Below are 20,694 nucleotides of genomic sequence, written 5' to 3'. Positions count from 1 at the left end.
TTTGAAAGTGAGTATTATTTCCTCTTATGGTCCCCTTAGACAAAATGAGTGTTTAACTTTAGTTGTTCTGTAGGAGCCCTAAATCATGGCTAATTTTTTTCTGGATTATAACTTTAAGTCTACTACTGAAAAATGGGAAGTATGAGCAGGGAAAAGGTGGAGCTGTGTCATTCGTAGAGTTTGGGAATAGGAAAGTAAATCAAAGATGGCTGTGAAAGAAGAGGAGAAATGGAGAACAGTGTAAAAAGAGAAAAAGGAGAGAGAAGAAAAAAAAGAGGGAAGTTGGGTAGGAGGAGTAAGTTGAGGAGGCAGGGATCTGCTGTTTTCAACAACGGAGCTAAGATTTCCTTGGTAAACATGTGAAAAAGAGCCTATCATACACTTTAAAGAAAAAAATGAATATAAAAGATTTATTTATTTTTTTACTCATAGTTGGTTCGAATCCTGGATGGTTCAGCAGGGGAGATTCAAACCATGGATGATTGTCCCCATATCAATTGTTGTATGACTTGGGTACAACCAGCTTATCAGATTTATCATGCAAATATTGCAAGTGGCTATAACTGGCACAGTGGCTTAGTGGTTAGCATTTCTGCCTGGCAGCGCTAGGGTCATTGGTTCAAATCCCAACCACGGCACCACCTGCCTGGAGTTTGCATGTTCTCCCTCTGCCTGCGTGGGTTTCCTCTGGGTGCACAGGTTTCCTCCCACACCCCAAAGACATGCTGGTAGGTTAATTGGATCCTGTCTAAATTGGCCATAGTATGTGTATGTATGAATGTGGTTTAGGGACCTTAGATTGTACACCCCTTGAGGGTTAGGGACTGATGTGAATGTACAATATATATGTGTAAAGCGCTGTGTAAATTGACAGTGCTATATAAGTACCTGAAATAAATAAATAACCACTAGCAATAATCTCTGTGTTTTCCTGGCAGGGATGGCTCCCCTCAGGAGGCTTCACAGGTGGGATTCCCCCATCAACACAGTCAGTGTGTGATCTGTGGTTGCAGGAAAGAAAATCACATGGCTAGCTTTAGACCATTTAGGCTAGTGAATTCATCACCTTGTTAGACAGATCAGATCATCCACACTATTAAATTCTGTAAAAAACTGAAGCACTGTCATCAACAGCTCAACTCTGGTACATCTTCTCAGATAGTGGAGTCATTCTAATAATACTTTAGCTCAACATTTACATACAAATTACTTTTCAGTTTCCTCACTCAGGTGCAACCTGAGATGTTCATTTCCCTGTGCAAAAACCCTGCCCTCCAGCTGAACAAAATTAACAAACCAGTATATTATTTTTAATGTGAATTTCTCATTTGAAGATATCTTGGGTGTGAAAACACATATGGGAATGTGAAATGAGCACATCTGAGGTGAATAAAACAGCCCATGAAGACTTCACACATGAAAAACATTCAAATATATAAAAAGTAATTAGGCCTCCAACTCCTTGTTAAATATATTTAATAGTTCAAATACATTTACTAAATCATTGATATTCTGCAAGAAATCAATTTACCATTTGCATTCCTCTTTCACCACAATTAATATGTGGTGTTAGTGGATAGGAGAATAACAATAATGCTTTGCAGTGCTAGCTCTTGTGTTTGTGTTCCACATAGGACACTATCTGCAGAGAGATTATTGTTCTTTCTGCGTGAGTTTCCAACACAATCCAAAAACATATTGGCATGGTAACTGATTTTTGTGGTGGGGGCTTACAGTATATTGGACACAACAGATGACATATCATTGTACTGGCCCACTTCCAGTACCATGTGAACACTGCGACCAATCACAGTAGATCAAATGATAATAATAAACAATGAATGGTCTTGATTCATGCTATTCATTGTATACATTTGTGTTGCTAGCTGTGCTTAGTCACAGTGATCGCATGGTACAGACAGGACCAATCACAGCCATCTGTACTATGTGATTAGCTGTGGCCAATCACAGCTAATCGCAACAAAACACACTGAATTAATCGATTTCATTCACTAAAATGCTTGCTTATAGCAGTGAAACTCACTGCTGTATGCAATCACAATGTGTTAAAAAAAATCCTGATCACTTCCCCAAAGTAGTACAATATTACTATGGTAACATTAAATTGCTCTGGTCACAGTGTCTTAAAAGAAAAAAATCATTAAAAAAAAGAAAAAAATTAATTAAAAAATTTAAAAAAAAGTTGAAAGAGTTTATGTTAATATAATTTTACAATTTTGTAGCAATCTTTTAAAATTTGTAGCTTACATTAAAAGAATTCATGTTTATCCAGCCATTAAAAGATTTTGTTGAAGAGTTTTCTATTATGGGGTGAAAGTTGTCTCCCATTATTGCTCCTATGTTTTTACTCACTGTCACATGGTTCCTGGTGAATGTGTAGTTGTGCTGATATCTTTGTGCAAGGATGTTTCACCATTGTCACCATCAGGAAGCTGGTCCAGAGGAATAATTTGCAGCTGATGCTAGAGTGAATTCCTGTAGATAGTGTCTTAAAATCCTGGAGAAAATCAATACCGCTGAGAAAAAAAAGGGATTAAGTGTATTATATTAAAAAATGCAGTTGTTAATGATACATGGTGCTTAGGTTTTAGATAAGGTTAGGGTTTACATATACAGTATTTACAATTAAAACAAAAACAACCTGCGCCACAAGAACTATGTGAAAAATTTTAAAGTGAATGCTGCTGTGCCTTGATAAGAATCAGAAAGATTGATAAAAATAAAAAAATCAGTGAAACAATAAAACAGCGCAATGTACAGATTTCACCATTTCTGCAGTTGAACCTCTAGCTGCTGCAGCCAGAAATCATTAATTTAGCAGTGGTAAGTAGCTAGCAGGCTTCCCAAGTGACATTATTGACTAAATATGACCATGACCATCCCTGGCCCATTTGTTGACATTCAGCAGCTGACTGGGGACTTGCCATTTTCAATGGGAGTCAAGTGGATAAGAATCAGCATGGCAAGGGTTGTTGTGTCGGCAAGGCAATGTTCATTGTGACTGACTAAAGATCTACATTGCTGGATGACAAACTAACATTGAATTCACTTCAGGACAGGGTGCTTTTAAATTATTTTTTATTAATAAAGGAATGTTACTACTCTTTGTGTGTTTATTTACTATCAAAACTATTTTTTTCAGCCTGAAAATCTTATTTTGAAGGGGCTTCTAGCTTCTGGTAATTCCCCTCAGCATCCGCTAGGCCAGGGATGAAGGGATAAGGTCCTTGTCCCCATCAACAAAAGGACAAGGTGCCTTGCCAGGGGGGTGGCTTTGCATCTCCCAAAAAGTACCATCCCAATGTTGAGGGTATAAGGCCTGTTATGATTTAGGCAGGGGCTCATGCTTGGATAAGGCTCTGGAATAGATTTTTTAAACCTAAAAGGGAAAATACTCAATACTAATAGAAAAAGTGCCTTTAAGAAGAAAACATTGTTGAGTTCCTCTCCAAATCCATAACATATCTTTTCCCAGGGATTCAGCCTGGCTGGATAAGAAAAGTGGGTGCAGCAAGTAAACTGCCCCTTTTTCTGAATTATATCATGCAGGCCACATGCTCTCAACATACATTAAACCTCCATTGCTCCACAGGAACCTTGTCAACCTTAGGAAAGCCCTTTTTTTTAAAAAAAATAGTGAACAATGTCCCATGGTGTAAATTCAACACTAATCATATTATCCAGTAATGTAGACCCAACGTCAATTATGATGAACACCCCACCAACCCACTATCAGGATGATCCTCTCCCGCTGATACTCAAATCAGGCGGCATAGTGGCTTAGTGGTTAGTATGTCTGCCTTGCAGTAAATGGGTCATGGGTTCGATTCCTGACCATGGCGCCTCCTGCATGGAGTTTGCATGTTCTCCCTGTGCCTGCGTGGGTTTCCTCCGGGTACTCCGGTTTCCTTCCACACTCCAAAGACATGCTGGTAAGTTAATTGGATCCTGTCTAAATTGGCCCTAATATGTGTATGTATGAATGTGAGTTAGGGACCTTAGATTGTACACCCCTTGAGGGTTAGGGACTGATGTGAATGTTCAATATATTTATGTGTAAAGCGCTGCGTAAATTGACAGCGCTATATAAGTACCTGAAATAAAAAAATAAATAAATCATAAACAACAGTTCCCCAACACTGCCAGAATATAAGCATAGAACAGGTGGCATTATTGACTATGTATTTGTGGTAGGAGTATGTCATGCGTTGTGACTGACGTTGGCTCTACATCACTGGACAATAAGATTGATGTTCAATTTACATTGTGGCCTATTTGTTTACTTTTTTAATCTGTTCCCACTGGCCATATGAATACTGTATATGCGGACATTGGGCTGGTGGGCTCTAACACTGAGCAGCTGCATATATACAACCAGAGGGAATGATTTTCTGTGCTGAGTTTATACTCACTGTGCACTCCCAGCACAGTAACTAAAATGTCACAGGAAACTCCCAATAAACTTATGATTGGGAGCTTCTAATCATGTGACCGCTGTGACATCCAATCGCAGCAGTCACATGATCAGAATGCCCACTTTCTCTTTGCAAATACTGCTTGTATAGTTTTATGTTCACATGTTAGCCCTTTAGAAATGGGAGGCAATTCTCCCAAAATGTGTTGGCTTGATTTATACTCTCAATAAATGATTGTAATCTCACATCAAAAGTTGCATTCATTCTGTACACTGGACACTTTTCCCTTCCCACTCAAGCACTTCTGTTTCCTGGCATTTAGATTCTCTTAAAGTGGAATTTTAGACAAGGATTAAAGATAAGTGAACAGGCAGAGATTTTAATGCGTAAGAGACATGCTATGTCTCTTCTGCATTAAAGTTACTTAGCTGACTATGTACTGCCTATGTACTGTACAAATTCCGAAATTCTGTACAATTCAAATACTGTACAAACAATGCCGAATCTGACTGAACTCTCGTGCATCATTCCCACGTGGCCAATGACAGTGGCCGACAATTGAGGCCCAGAAGCTGTCCGCCCAAACATACCAGCGGCCAGAAGGGAAGCTCAGAAATGCCGCAATGCTGGAGCTGAGTATAGTTGCGCTTTAAGGAGCCGGGGCAGTTGTGTGATGGGGTTAAATAAAGGATTTGGGTTTGGGGGTTTTTACCTACAATAATACTTTTTTTGGAATAAGTAACAAGGAGGAGGGATGGAAACTTGCGAACCCCTTTATTTTAAAGTAGGCTTCCAGATTCTGAAAACTCCCTCTTTTGCAAACCACCACATCTACCAGAACAGTGACATGGGGCTTTTCTCCCTATCAACATGGGGACAAGGTACCTTGTATTGGTATAAGTAACAAGGGGGAGGGATGGAAACTTGTGAGCCCCTTTATTTTAAAGAAGGCTTACAGATTCTGAAAACTCCCTTTTACAAACCACCACATCTACCAGACCAGTGACACGGGGCTCTTCTCCCTATCAACATGAGAACAATGTACCTTGTATTGTATACTTTTATGTGCGTATGTTAGCCCTTTAGAAAGGGGAGGCAATTCTCCCCAAAATGTGTTGGCTTGATTTATACTCTCAATAAAGGATTGTAATTCCACATCAAGAGTTGCATTCATTGGCCGACAATTGAGGCCTGGAAGCTGTCAGCCCAAAGATGCCAACAGCCGGGAGGGAAGCTCAGGAATGCCACAACGCTGGAGCCTAGGTGAGTATAATTCCGGGGCGGTTGTGTGACGGGGTAAATAAAGGATTTGGGTGTGGGTGTTTTTACTTACAATATTACTTTTTTGGTATAAGTAACAAGGGGGAGGGATAGAAACTTGCGAGCCCCTCCCGCATTTTGAAAACTCCCTCATTTGCAAACCACCACATCCACCTGACCAGTGACATGGGGCTTTTATCCCTATAAACATGGAGACAAGGTACCTTGCAGAGAGAGATGTTTTTGGACCCCCCCCCCTTCCCCCCAAAATGTATTCTTCCAGTATTGAGAGCATGCAGCCTGGTATGTTCAGGATGGGGGCTTCATGTTTGCTGCCTCTTTCCCACTCCTGGTCAGCCAGACCACATGCCTAGAAAGGTTCTGGTATGGTTTGGTAGGGATAAGAATCTAGTATGGATGGATCCCACAGACAGATGCAGGCCTTCCAGAAACTGTCATTTAGCGGCAATGTTTTTGTTCTCTAAATGTCACTTGCAGGAGTACATTGTACAGGTGGACCACTTGATGTACAGGTTTAAGGCAGTCTCAAATATGTTTTTTAATAAATTGTGTATTTCCAATGTTGCCCTTTAGGCCTTAAAAGAACCGCTCCCAGCTGAAATTGTCATTTTTTTTTATGTTTGCATTAGTAATATGTCTCCTAAAAAAGATATTTCTAATTTCTGTTATAAAAAATATCCAATAAACTCAAATTTCATCATACACATTTAGGCCAATATGTCTTTGGTCAAAAAAAATCCCAAAACCTGCATATTAATTGGTTTGTGTAAAAGTTATAGCATCTACAAATGGCAGTATAGATATTGGAATTTATGCCACTTTTTACTATATGGCAATGCGCTAGTTTAACTGACAATTGCGCGGTCATGCAATACTGTACATAAAGTAAGTTTATGTCCTTTTTATTAACACAAATAGAACTTCTTTTGGTGGTATTTTATCACCTCTGGTGTTTTTTTTCGCTATAAACAAAAAAAGACTGAGAATTTTGAAAAAAAAACAATATTTTCTCATTTCTGTCATAACAAATATCCAATAAACTCAAAATTCATTGCACATTTAGGCAAATGTGTTTTGCTACATGTCTTTGGTGAAAACAATCCCAGTAACTGCATATTATTTGGTTTGTGTGAAAGTTATAGTGTCTACAAACTATGGTATAGATACTGGAATTTTTACAGCTTTTACTTTCTGACTGCCTATCACATTTATTGAGGTACTAAAATACCAAGGCAGTACAAACACCCCCAAATGATCACTTTTCCAAAATTAGACACCCTAAGCTATCTGCTGAGAGGCATGTTGAGTCCATGGAAGATTTAATTGTTTTTTTTTGTAAAATTACAAAAACATTTTTTTTTTACACAAAGTGAACAGGATACTTTATCAGAGTATATGGTACAGCAGGCACATACTGAATCAGAAATATGAAACGTTGGGTTTACATATTCTTTAATTACCCCCTGAAAACACCATCCTACTTCTTTTGACTTGATTTTTTAAATATATTCACATATTTATTTATGCATGTATGTTTGAACAGAAAAAATATTATATATGTATAAAAATAAATACAAATATGAGGTTTTTGTGTTGAATAAGCAAACATATGATTTAAAAAAATACAGATTTCTATGATTACTATGCTTCTACTGAAAATATAACCACTTATAAATGTTACAAATGGTGTAGGTATGGTCTTCATGGTCTTCTGTTTCTCATGAGAACTGCAATGCACAAAAAAAGGGAAGGCAGCTTGTCTTTTTCTTAAGAAATACTAGGTGGTCTGCTGTAACAAAGCTCCATGACAAATGTTAAGCTAACATGACAGCTTATTGTATAGAATGCTGCTATGAGGAAGCCACATAAAGATTTTACAAAGACTTGTTTTGTGTTACCATGGCATCAAATTACTTTTAATAGAGCAGGTAATAGCATAATGACAATAGCCTTTGAGTATAGACTCTGGTGTTCATTGTTAAGGTCACTCATTGTTTGCCAAAATACATTTCACTACATGCTTGCCTGGAGTTATTGTATGAACATGCTATTACAAATATCAATTGTAAATGTAATTAGTATTTATTGTGCGGTTTTAAAAATCTGACATCGTTTTTGTGATGGGCACAATAGACAGTGTATACAAAAATCACTTTATTCTGATAAATTATGAATCATCTTAGATTGGGGTCTGTGATCCCACCAGTATGTTTATGAAAACTGTTTATTAAAGATATATTGCTAGAAGTGACTGCCAACGTTTTCTTTCAAAATCAGTCTACAATAAAAGAGCATCAGATGTGTCACGTACTGTAGTGATGTTGGATAAAGCCACATAGAGTAATAGAGGAGAGGACACCTGACATACACAGAAATATAATCCAACCAAAAATTACTATTAATATTGTACAGGATTTATATAGCATAGGGTATGCTAAGTGGGATAGATATCTGTGCAGTGGAGATGACCCCACGAATTGCATCAATCTTGTTTTTGAAATAATTGGCAATCTCATGAGCAGTGAGTTAGTTACTGGGTGGAGGTTGTGATGGAGAAAGTAGAGAGTTTAAAGTAGTGAAGAGATGACGAGGACTGGATGACAAGGTATTAACAAGAGTGACAAAGCAGGCTTGTTTGGCAGCATGGAGGGAGGAATTGTATTTTAAGAAGGCAGATATATATAGGGTGAAGGCCTGCTGGGATTTGGTTTTACGCCACAATCACTCCAGTGCATGGCTATGTCTCTTAAGATTTCTGATATTGTCAGTCTGCCATGGTTGTAATGGTCGGGGCCTGATACTTTGTGTAGTTAGAGGAGCAAGTAAGCCCAATGTGGATGAAAATGAACTGTTGTAGACAGTAGTGGCCAGGGCAGGACAGGGGAGAGATTCTGTCACAGAGGAGGTCAGTTGCAGAGTAGAAAAGAGAAGGATTAAAGTGGTGCAGGTTTCTGTGAGTAATTGTTTGCTTGGAGGGATAGGTGGTTGAAGGCAAGGATACTGCGAAGGTGATGAGGTTGTGATCAGAGAGAGGAAAGAGGGTGTTGGTGAGGTTGCAGGGAGTGCAAAAAAAACAAGGTCTAGGGTGGATGTCGGCAACCCGCGGCTCCGGAGCCGCATGCGGCTCTTTTTCACCTTTCCTGCGGCTCCGGAGCACACTGCCCACCAGGTGACAGGCAATAGGGTCGGCAAGCCGCGGCTCTTTTAATGCAGATCTTCTGTGTGCCGGGCGCCCGCTGGCAAACATTGGCTGTCAGGATGTAGGCGGGGCAGCCCGGATGTAGGCGGGGCAGCGTGACGAACTCCTCTCCTCTCACAGTCCGCCCTGAAGACCAGAACGGCGCGGGAACCCAGCGAGAGGAACGCGCGGAGCAAAGGTAAGTGAATTCACACAATATGGGGAATGAATTACTATGGGGGATGAATTACTATAGGGGGGATGAATTACTATAGGGGGGGTGAATTACTATGGGGGATGAATTACTACGGGGGATGAATTACTATAGGGGGGATGAATTACTATGGGGGATGAATTACTATATGGGGGATGAATTACTATAGGGGGGATGAATTACTATGGGGGATGAATTACTATATGAGGGATGAATTACTATATGGGGGATGAATTACTATGGGGGATGAATTACTATAGGGAGGATGAATTACTATAGGGGGGATGAATTACTATAGGGGGGATGAATTACTATAGGGGGGATGAATTACTATGGGGGATGAATTACTACGGGGGATGAATTACTATATGGGGGATGAATTACTATAGGGGGGATGAATTACTATAGGGGGGATGAATTACTATGGGGGATGAATTCCTATATGGGGGATGAATTACTATAGGGGGATGAATTACTATGGGGGATGAATTACTATATGAGGGATGAATTACTATATGGGGGATGAATTACTATGGGGGATGAATTACTATGGGGGATGAATTACTATATGGGGGATGAATTACTATATGGGGGATGTATTTTCAGTTTTAAAAATGTTTCTCTCAAAATAAATTTCAATCGTGGTTTTGGCGAGATTTGGCTCAGTCGAAAAAAAAGGTTGCCCACCACTGACCTAAGGCTATGATTGTGATTATGACGATACACTGTGGCCCTGATTAACCCTTTGCTTACTGGGCCCTTAAACCCCCTTCATGACCAGAGCGTTTTTTGCAATATATGCAGTGTCGGATTTGTTTTAAATGTTGCAATGGTTTTGCGGCTCCCAGTCTTTTTTTCCCTCTCGGAAACGGGTCCAAGTGGCTCTTTATGTCTTAAAGGTTGCAGACCCCTGGTCTAGGGTATGCCCATCAGAGTGAGTGGAGGATTGTGTCCATTGTGTTACAGCAAAAATAGAGGTTGAATTGAAAAGTTGTTGAAAAGAATGTTAAAAAGAGAAATGTAGCTGGGTTGTTAACATTAATGGGGATGTCAAAATCACCAAGAATGATAGTGGGTATTTCAGAGGAGAGAAAGTAGGGTAGCCAGGCAGAGAAGTAATCAAGAAAGCATTTCACCGGTCCAGGAGGCAGATAGATTACTGCAATCCTCAGAGAAATGGAAGAAAAGAACCAAATGCAGCGAGTCTCAAAAGAAGAGAAGGATATAGAGGGAGAGGTAGGAAGGACTTGAAAAAGAAGGAGATCATCAGCACTCTAAAGGTATTTCTTTTTTCTACTGTTTTATTGTGAAAAATGTTGTCATACAGTTTAACCGCAGAAATACTGCTACAGGGTGGCACGGGTGCGCAAAATCACACATATATACGTGATTTTGCAGTTCAGGGTAGGGGCTGATCACCCTACCCGCACCGCCATTCGCGGCCTTGGCTGTCAATCACCAGGTCCCGGAAGGTGATTTCTTGCAGGCACCTGGTGATCACCGAGTATCTCCGACGGGGAAGAGACCTGTGTATAAACAACACAAATCTCTCTGTTAACCCTTTGATTGCCCCACATGTTAACCCCTTCCTACCCAGTGCCATTAGTACAGTGTCAGTGCTTTTTATTAGTACTGATCACTGTATTGGTGTCGCTGGGGATGTCAGTGACACCAAGTCAGTTCCCCCCAGTGTCAGAATGCCCGACACAGTCCCGCAGTCCCACCATAAGTCACTGATCATTGCCATTACTAGTAAAAAACAAAAATTGCAGTATATATACCTCCATTTGTAAACGCTATAACTTTCACATAAACCAATTAATTCACACGTATTGGGATTTTTTTAGCAAAGACATGTAGCAAAATACATTTTAGCTTCAATTTATGATGAGATTAGATTTTTTAAAATTTTTTTACTGGATATGTTTAATAGCAAAAAGTCAAAAATATTGTTTTTTCTTCAAAATTGTCAGTCTTTTTTTGTTTATAGAGCAAAAAATAAAAAATCCACAGGTGATCAAATACCACTGAAAGCAATCTCTATTTGTGGGGAAAAAAGGACGTAAATTTATTTGTGGTGCAGTGTTGCATGACCGCGCAATTGTCAGTTAAAGTAACAAAGTATTGCAAACAACAGACTGGTCAGGAAGGGGGATAAATCCTCAGGAGGGCAAGTGGTTAGGCCAGGTGTTTTTGGACCTCATAGAGTCCCTTCCTCCAGGCCACATAGAAACATGGATTACACAGAAATTGGACACCACATTATACTCCATTGTGGCTTTTCACATCAATGCATCATAGCACGGCGCATTTTTGGAATAGGTTCCTGTGTTACTTTGGTACAGTTGCAGTGCGATTTTGGCACCCTAGATTGGAGTATCAGCTTGCAGTTTGCATGTGTTTGGTTTTCACAGGGAAGGTGGGATAGATCGTTGGAAAATGGTTGTCAGTTCAACAAATGGAAATTGGTTTGCAGGTAGGTAGCTATAAGTCTGGATTGCATGGGCGAGAATCAACCAGTAGATTGGTTGGTGACTATAAGTAATAGATGAAGGATGTGGAGTACTGTATGTCAGGGCTTAAAATTTCGAGTCTAGACCTACTAGCCAGGCACAAACCTTACTCTCCACCAGTTGCCCCACCCAACCTTGCCCAGATCCACCTCCAACCCCACCCCTGTCCCGTCCCACAACCCCGCCCCCAGCCCTGCCCCGAACCACGCCCCCTTAAAGCTTATGAAATTACATTTTTCTTTAGAATAAAGAGTCCAAAAAATAAAAAACTGCAATTATAACATAGCTTTATTATGTCAATTTAAACATAACAGCAATAGCTTAATAGCAACAGGGTGCAATCAAAATATAAAGTTTTACAGCTTTAAACCTGTAGTGAACATTTTGTATTTTTTTTGTTTATCTCCTGCATCTTTAAAAAGAGACTTTAGTAACTAAAGCCTCTTTTAAAAGATGTAAGTTTAGTTTACAGAAGTATAGCATAAGAAAAAGTGCTTATTTTGATGCCAAAAAATATGGAATATTAGTTACTGTAAACATGTTATATTTTTTTATTTCCAGCAGAGACCTTAGAGAAGTGTGGCATTAAGAAAAAAGAAAAAAGTGCCTCTTTTGATGGCCAAAAAACATTGCATAAAATAAATAACAATAGTAAACATTTTGCATTTTTTATCTCCAGCATCTTATTAAAAGAGAGCTTAAAGTAGTGCATTAAGAAAAAACAAAAAAGTGCTTATTTAGATGCCAAAAAACATGGCATAACAATAGTAAACATTTTCCCAAAGATGTGCTAATAGAGCAGTCATGGTTTGTGTTGTACAGCAGGACCAAGACTTGTGTAATACCCTTTTTCTGATGCAAAATACCACTTCAATGGCTGTGTGTGGATTGCATTCTATTCAATTAAGAAAAAAAACACCAAAAAAATCTTTTTTTGGATGACAAAAAGCAGTAGGAAGCCCAAATTACATCAAGATTTGCTATGGTTTTCATAGTACAGCAGGAACAAGACTTGTGTAATACCCTTCTTCTAATGCAAAATACCACTTCAATGGCTGTGTGTGGATTGCGGATTCCCCCGCGGCGGTGGTGGAGAGGGTGTCTCCTCTCAGAAGAGGAGAGCGAAACTCTCCTGCACCTGTCCCCTCAGCGGCGCTGCCAGTGTAATGGCCGTGCCGAAGAAGCCGGAAACCGGAAGTTGGAAACCGGAACTCGGCTTCACAATGAGGCTTGGAGCGCAGGTGCAGCCGCTCCACCATCTGTGCTTGCTGCTCGCCACACAAGAATTTCTCCTCGCATTTGGCGAGTGGGCGAGCGGCTTTTTCAAGCCCTGCTGTACATGATATTTTTTTTGCACTAACAATTAAAGTACTTCTTGGACCGAGAAAAAGGGAACACCACAAATGTTAGTACAAATGAAAAAGTATCATGAACAGTATTCATTTGTTCTTTAAAGCTGGTCATACCTAGACTGAAATTTGGCTGGTTAAGCAGGGACCGACCCAATTTCAAGCCATGAATGGGCAGATTGGTTGTACAGAAGGCAATTGACTTGTGTGCGATCAGGCTGTTGGAAACTTTTCTCTTGGTCAGCATCACCAGCTATAGGTGGGAGTCTCCCTACTGTCAGAATACAATAGCACAGTGGGAGGGATTCCTACATCAACCTCAAATGTGCTGAGGGGTGAATCAAGTCAATTTCTTTTGTTTAATCTTCTTTTTTGAATGAAAAAAATAACTTAGCCAGCCAATGGTATTTTTCATTCGTGTATTATTTTCATGTATTCTATGTCTGTATACATAAAACACAAGTGCTTTTAGGCAAAGTTTACTGTATGTTTTCATGATTTTTAAATAAATGAGTGAATTTTAACAGTATGGTAAATGTATAGCCTAATAAGGCTACATGACCAGTGGCTAGTCAAGGACTGGGACTTTCAGACAAGTTGCTCTCAATTTGAGTCTCATATTATTGGTGCTGTTATCGGATAATTACCCGTGTCATTTGATGATGGGGTTCTTTTAGAGTTCCTTGTGATAAGGTCTTATTCTATTGGCATCATCGATGCCACTCGTGACTACTGTGCCAACACTGTTAATACATATTCTGTCCAAGTCGTCTTCCCTTACAGGCGTTTTATTAAGGTACTTTGTAAACTGTTACATGTGTATCAGTGTTACCTGTGTCCAGTTACAGGGCAGGTCATCACTGGAGCAGGGCAGAATGACCCCAACATATCTAGCAGTTCCTCTGGTGTACTGCTACATGTGTATTGTATGACATAATGGGCAAACATACATTAGCTGTAATTGTTGTGGCATTTGGACTATAGTAGGTCCTCTTGAGCTTAGGGTGAGTGGAAGTTACACCATAGATCCCACATTTTGTAGAATTTGAACAGATAGTTTCTCTTCATAAGCCATTGCTTCATTGCTACACAAGCTATTTTGTAATTTAATGTTAATAAAAGTTGTTTATCCATTTTAACCTGCAGCTGCTGTAATTTTTTAATATTGTAAAAACATTAAATGCATAACAGCAGCGTGGAGGTGAACTGTACTACATTGGTGTATGGAATGCCCCCAGTAATGTCATTTCTTGCTTATGTGATTGCCTGATTGATTTTATTGGAATTTTGAACTTGCATTCAAGTAAAATTTTAGGCATCCCCTTGCAATAGGAATTAAATTTTTGGTGAAATGCTCTCCTAAGCGTGTCTATTAAAGGGATGCAGATGATGCAGCTTTCCTCATCATGACACTGAGTAATTATATAGAGTGCAGACGCTCCCATTCAGGAATCAGTCTGGAAAGCACATGGTGAAAAAAACAATGATTTTTTCAGTACAGAAAAACGTATGGATATAGAAAATACATTTGTTAAAAAGCCCAGAACTACAAGGGAGGAGCTGGTCAATGACATGAAGAGAGCTGGGACCACAGTTTCAAAGGTCACTGTCGGTAGAACACTACTCTGTCATGGTTTCAAATCATGCATTGTACAGAAGGTTCCCTTGCTCAAGTCATTACATGTCCAGGCCCGTCTGAAGTTTGCCAATGACCATCTGGATGATCCAGAGGAGGCATGGGAGAAAGTCATGTGGTCAGATGAGACCAAAGTAGAACTGTTTGGTCTAAACTTCACTCGTTGTGTTTGGAGGAAAAAGAAGGATGAGTTGCATCCCAAGAACACCATCCCTACTCTGAAGCATGGGGGTGGTAACATCATGCTTTGGGGGTGCTTTTCTGCAAAGGGGACAGGACGACTGCACTGTATTAAGGAGAGGATGAATGGGGCCATTTATTGTGAGATTTTGAGCAACAACCTCCTTCCCTCAGTCAGAGCATTGAAGATGGGTCGTGGCTGGGTCTTCCAACATGACAACGACCCGAAGCACACAGCCAGGATAACCAAGGAGTGGCTCCGTAAGAAGCATATCAAGGTTCTGGAGTGGCCTAGCCAGTCTCCAGACCTAAATCCAATAGAACATCTTTGCAGGGAGCTGAAACTCCGTGTTGCTCAGTGACAGCCCCAAAACCTGACAGATCTAGAGGAGATCTGTGTGGAGGAGTGGGCCAAAATCCCTGTTGCAGTGTATGCAAACCTGGTCAAGAACTACAGGAAACGTTTGACCTCTGTAATTGCGAACAAAGGCTTCTGTACCAAATATTAACACTGATTTTCTCAGGTGTTCAAATACTTATATTCAGCAGTGCAAGACAAATAAATTCTTTAAAAATCATACAATGTGATTTCCTGAATTTTTTTTTTAAATTCTGTCTCTCAGAGTGGGAATGCACCTACAATGTGAATTTCAGACCCCTCCATGATTTCTAAATGGGAGAACTTGCAAAATCACAGGATGTTCAAATACTTCTGTTCCTCGCCGTATTTCATCCAAAGGGGATTGTCTTTGACTCAACAAAAGTGGAGGTAATTATTTTATTAAAAAATTATAAAAATTTTATTTGGATACAGTGTTGCATGATCACGCAATTGTCATTCAACTGCAACACCACTGAAAGGTGAAAATTGGCCTGGGCAGGAAGGGGGTAAATGTGCCCAGTGGGCAAGTCGTTAAATAAAAAGAAAATATTCCCAACCTCATATTATACCAGTATAATGGCATCTTTATTTTTGATCCCCAAATGGCAATGGATTTCTCTTGCTGCTCATGTCTATTCACCAGCCAAATTAATTAAAATCTGTTCCTCAGTACCTGCCTCATGTATGCACAATATATGCTTCAAGTAATAGAAAATCTGCAGATGAGCAGGCCATAAATATCTATAGATAATGCCAGTGAATGCACAGAACTGCACAAACAGATAACTAATGTGAGGAAGGAAATGCCATACCTGGTGGCAGTACTGTTAATGATGGGATTATTCAGCAATCCCTTGCTAAGGGGAATGATCAGGAATACACAGGGAAAATTTTAACTATTTCCAAGAAACAATTTCTATTATAGTGATGGGCCCCAAATGTATATCAGGTGTTCAAATTATCTAGATATATGGGAGAGTTGCAATAACGGCATGTTAGAATCTGTAAAATAAAAAAATATGGTTACTCTTCTCCATTTTTTTTATATATGTTTACTAAAATCTGCTCCTCTTGCACTAATAATATTCATTACACCGCCCAAGAGCAGTTGCTATGGCTAAATGGGCATTTATTTTTCCATTCAGAGCCCACTCGGAAAACAATGCCTCCAAGGGAAATTTCAACAGCCAAAAAAATTAGCTCAAGCATTTGTACAAACATTTGTTATACAAAGTAAGACAACATTTCCTATCTCTTTATTTGCGTATTGAACCAATGTCACACTTCATTTGGGGCCATAACTAATTCATGTTCTCTGCAATGTAAAAATATTGTTATGAATAGTATGTCCTGAAGCTGCTAATCCGCAGCTCACATCTGGTGCGCAGAAGACACATGTGTACTATACAGGGTATCCAGTTCATCTTCCTGCCATAAACTCAGGCAGAAATATTTTTGTATTCCAAATAAATGGATGTCTCCTTCAGAAGATACTGACTTCAAATACCATTTCTCCTTGGGAGGCATCTGTCATTCTGCCTTGGCTGCTGCTTCCTTATGTTGTTTCTGCATGGCCACATCTGTTTCCAGTATGCTAACAATATATTTAAACCAACACAGTTTAACAGTTTTTCCTCAGTACTATGTTTCATTGTTTTTAAAATGTTTATAGGGAACCTGGCGCAGCACCAAAGATTTAAAAGTAATATATCTTCTAAAAAAAATCAGGCCTTTTAAACAAAAGGTGTCTGCTCATACCTTTAAAAGTCAACGGAATCTCTACATGTGAATGCAGCTTTAACTTGAGCTCCAGAATCAACATTCACAGCCCCTCCTTCAGCTCCCCAAATAAAATTTAAATATCAAAAGAATGGTAATGTGTGAAACTAAATTTAACATACAGACATTTTATTATAGGTTTATTATATTTGCCCAGCCATGGTTATATCTAGTGATAAAAATTTCAAGAAAGTCTACTTTAAAACGCACTGAAAATTACAGATACTTGGCAACAAGGTAGGGACAAGTGAAGAGATAGAACTCATGATGTTTGTAAACAAACTGGCTGGGGATATGTCATTTGTGGCAGTAGTAAGACAGATCTCCATGTGACTTCTGTTTGTAAACAAACCAGTCAAGGATCTTAGTTGATGTCATTCACCAATATGATCAAAGATGTCACCCAGCCAGTTTGTTAAAAAGCAGGACTTGGCAGGTGATCTGTCATTTTGCAGTGGTAGTGTGGCGGAGCAACATCATCGGGCAGCAGATCATTGTGGCAGCAGAGCAACATTGTTGGGCAGGAGATCATAAGGTGGTAAGGCAACATTGTCAGGCATCAGGTCATGGTGAGAGTGGATCATCCTGAATGACACTGGACTCTGGACAATGTGATTGACAATGGAGTTACTTCATGACACAATGTTTACTTTTTTAAATAGAATTTTTTATAGTTACATGTTAGTCAGGTTGGAAAAAGACACTAGTTCATCTAGTTAAACCAATAAAAAACACATACAAATAGAAAATCTCCATATACACAATCCTATACCAATAGTTGATCCAAATTAATGCAAAAACCCAATAAAGCATGATCCAATTCAAGCCAATGGGGAAAAAAATTCCCACCTAATCCCCCATGAGGCAACAAGATATTCTCTGGATGAACTAACCCTGGTGTTATTACCACTAAATATTAGTATCCAGTTATATTTTGTGCAATTAGGATTGCATCTAACTATTTTTAAACACAATTTACTGAGCTGGCCAGAACCAGTTCTTGAGGGAATCTATTCCACATTTTATTAGCTGTGAAGAAGCCTATCTGTATGTGAAGGTTACATCTCTTTACCTTCAGATGTAAATAGAGCCCCCATGTTCTCTGTAATGACCTGAAAGTTAATAACTCTACAACAAACTCACTATCTGAATCACTTATGTATGTAAGAATCTTCACCATATCTCCCCTTAATAGCCTCTTCTCAAGAATAAATTCAGCTGCATCTTTTCAATTTGCTGAGAAAGAATAGCTTCCACTGCAGAATCCAAAGCATCAACTTCCATGATGAAAGGTAGTTCAGGATTGGGATGTACCACTATTGATGCAAAAGTGAAAAGAGCCTTTAGAAAACTGAAGACAGTTTGTACCTCAGGTGGCCACAAAAAGGGTGTCCACTTCTTTGACAGCTGCATAACTGGGGCAACTACCTTAGAGAAATTCCTTATGAATTTTCTGTAAAAGTTGGCAAATCCAGAAATTGTTGTATTTCCTTAAGGGCAGGCCAATCCGCCACTACTTTAAAGTGGTACTTTGCTATATCATTTTCTTTTTAGGGGCCCCCAGGTGAGTTATGCCATAATATTCTATTATGCAAGGGATATTAGTACATTGAGGTAGATTTACTTGTCAAACTGTGCCTCCAGTGCTCAGTGAACATGACAGCTGAGAGGCTGGAGGATACAGTTATGGTAGAAGAGACCAACAGAGTTTCTTCTGTCATATATACCCTGCCTGTCAGCATTTTTTTTTTTAAATTAAGTTTACTTCCACTTTAAATTTATTGGGAGTTTTTTTTATTTTTCTGCCTGAGAGGCTCTGGGATCATTAAATAAATTGCTGATAATGGGGAGAGAAGTTAGTGTACCCCAAATGCTGCTAATGCTATACTGATCACCTGTGATAAAAAGGTCCATCTTACAAAGTGAGAGCATATTCATAAGCACGTGATGTGTTTTTAGGAAGACAGAAGGGCACTGGTTGAAAGATTTGAACAACTCTGCACAAGAGAACTGTTATTTTTGTACATGTATATGAGACACATTTTGTGGTTGATTTATTAAACATGAAGAGTGCAAATTTAGTGCAGCTGTGCATGGTAGCCAAACAGTTTCTAACTTCAGCTTGTTCAATTAAGCTTTGATAAAAAAAACCCTGGAAGCTGATTGGTTTCTGCCCAGAGTTGCACCAGATTTTGCATTCTCTAGTTTTAGTAAATCAATCCCTTTATTTTATATGGTATCTGCACTGTGGGAATTTTGACACTGTTATTTGAGCACTTGTACATGTATTTGTTTGATAGCACATGTTTCTTGGATCTGACTGCACATGTATATACAGTATTTTGTTTTTTGTTTGTTTTGGTTTATATTGAAAGGTGTGTTTTATGTATATGCATTCATTCACATGGAGAATGGTGTTACTGGTGAGATTGCACTTTAGAAATTGTGCAGTTTATAAGGGAGCACGCTTTTTAGTACTTACAATTATGCTACATGCAATTTGTATAAATTCACTTAAAAGAACCATTTCCTTTTCCACAGTTGGGAAGGGGATTTGGAGGCAGAGAGTAGGTATATTGTACACAGAAATATTAAGTTAAATTTTCTTTTTCCAGACCCAGTTTATAACATTATACACATATGAAGCACAGTATCTCATCCTGTTTAATAGGATGTAATTTAGGAAGAAGGGAGTAGGAATTTATCAGGCAGACATATAAAATGAAAATTTAGTTTCTCAAATATTATATAAACAAAATTCAGAGTTAGGGAATGAGAATGTGAGGTTTCTATTTAAAGACTCTCTCTTAGGCCACACTTATTTAAAGAGTGTGTATCCAAAATAATTCTGAATCATGGCAGTGTACTCAACTAGAGTCAAAAGATTGATACAAATAGCATGACATAACCTGCACGAAAGCCAAAACATTTTCAAATGGAAGAAAAAGATGCAGAAACAAAGTGTTGTAAATTTTTAATGATGATTCACAGCACTGAAATCCAAATGGCCAATGAAATCTGTAGAAATGTTTATCTTTGGGAAACAGCTGAAAATTAGATTTTAAGTTTTATTTGTGACAGCACAAAGTAAAGTAACACAAATATTCTTGTAGGACACAAGATTGTACCTGCCCAAACATTTTAATTATTTGCAAAGGTGAAACAACTGCGTAAAAATTTGGTTTGGGAAGTTAGTGGCACAAAAATACTGTAACCCTACATAAATATTTGTCCAGGGCACAGCATGTTACCTGAGCAAAAAGGTCTGCAGCTGTGTAAAATTTTTGTTGGTGTGTAAGCACTGGTGGTAAAACACTATAACAGAAACAATATTGGCCAAAACATGTAATATCTTTGCAAGTGTTAAACGGCTGCAAAAAATAGGATGTGCCCTTAAAAGTGCCCTGTTGCAATGAACAACAGGAATGGGCCAGTGTGAGATGGTAATGGTGGCAGGCTTGCAGAGGTGGTGGTAAATGTTAACAGTGCCAATCCAGCAGTGGTAGAAGGAGGTGTTAAGGGTGGTTGGGTGTGTTCATGAGGGCAAGAGATGGCAATGATGGCAGGAGGTGGTATTTATTTTAGGCCTGCAGCAATGAAAGGAAAGGACTAGGCTGTGCAGCAATGAAATCAGAGGCCTAGGCTGTACAGAAACAAAAAAAATGAATCTGCAGAAAAGACTTTGCAAAGAAAACCCAATAACATGCAAGGGGAAAAAAAACATTGTTACTTGTACATGATTGGAT

The sequence above is a fragment of the Staurois parvus genome, unplaced genomic scaffold, assembly GCF_062004578.1.
Source record: "Staurois parvus isolate SC_StPar_1 unplaced genomic scaffold, SC_StPar_1.0 ptg000372l, whole genome shotgun sequence".
In the NCBI taxonomy this organism is placed as follows: domain Eukaryota; kingdom Metazoa; phylum Chordata; class Amphibia; order Anura; family Ranidae; genus Staurois; species Staurois parvus.
This window is presented reverse-complemented; position numbering follows the sequence as displayed.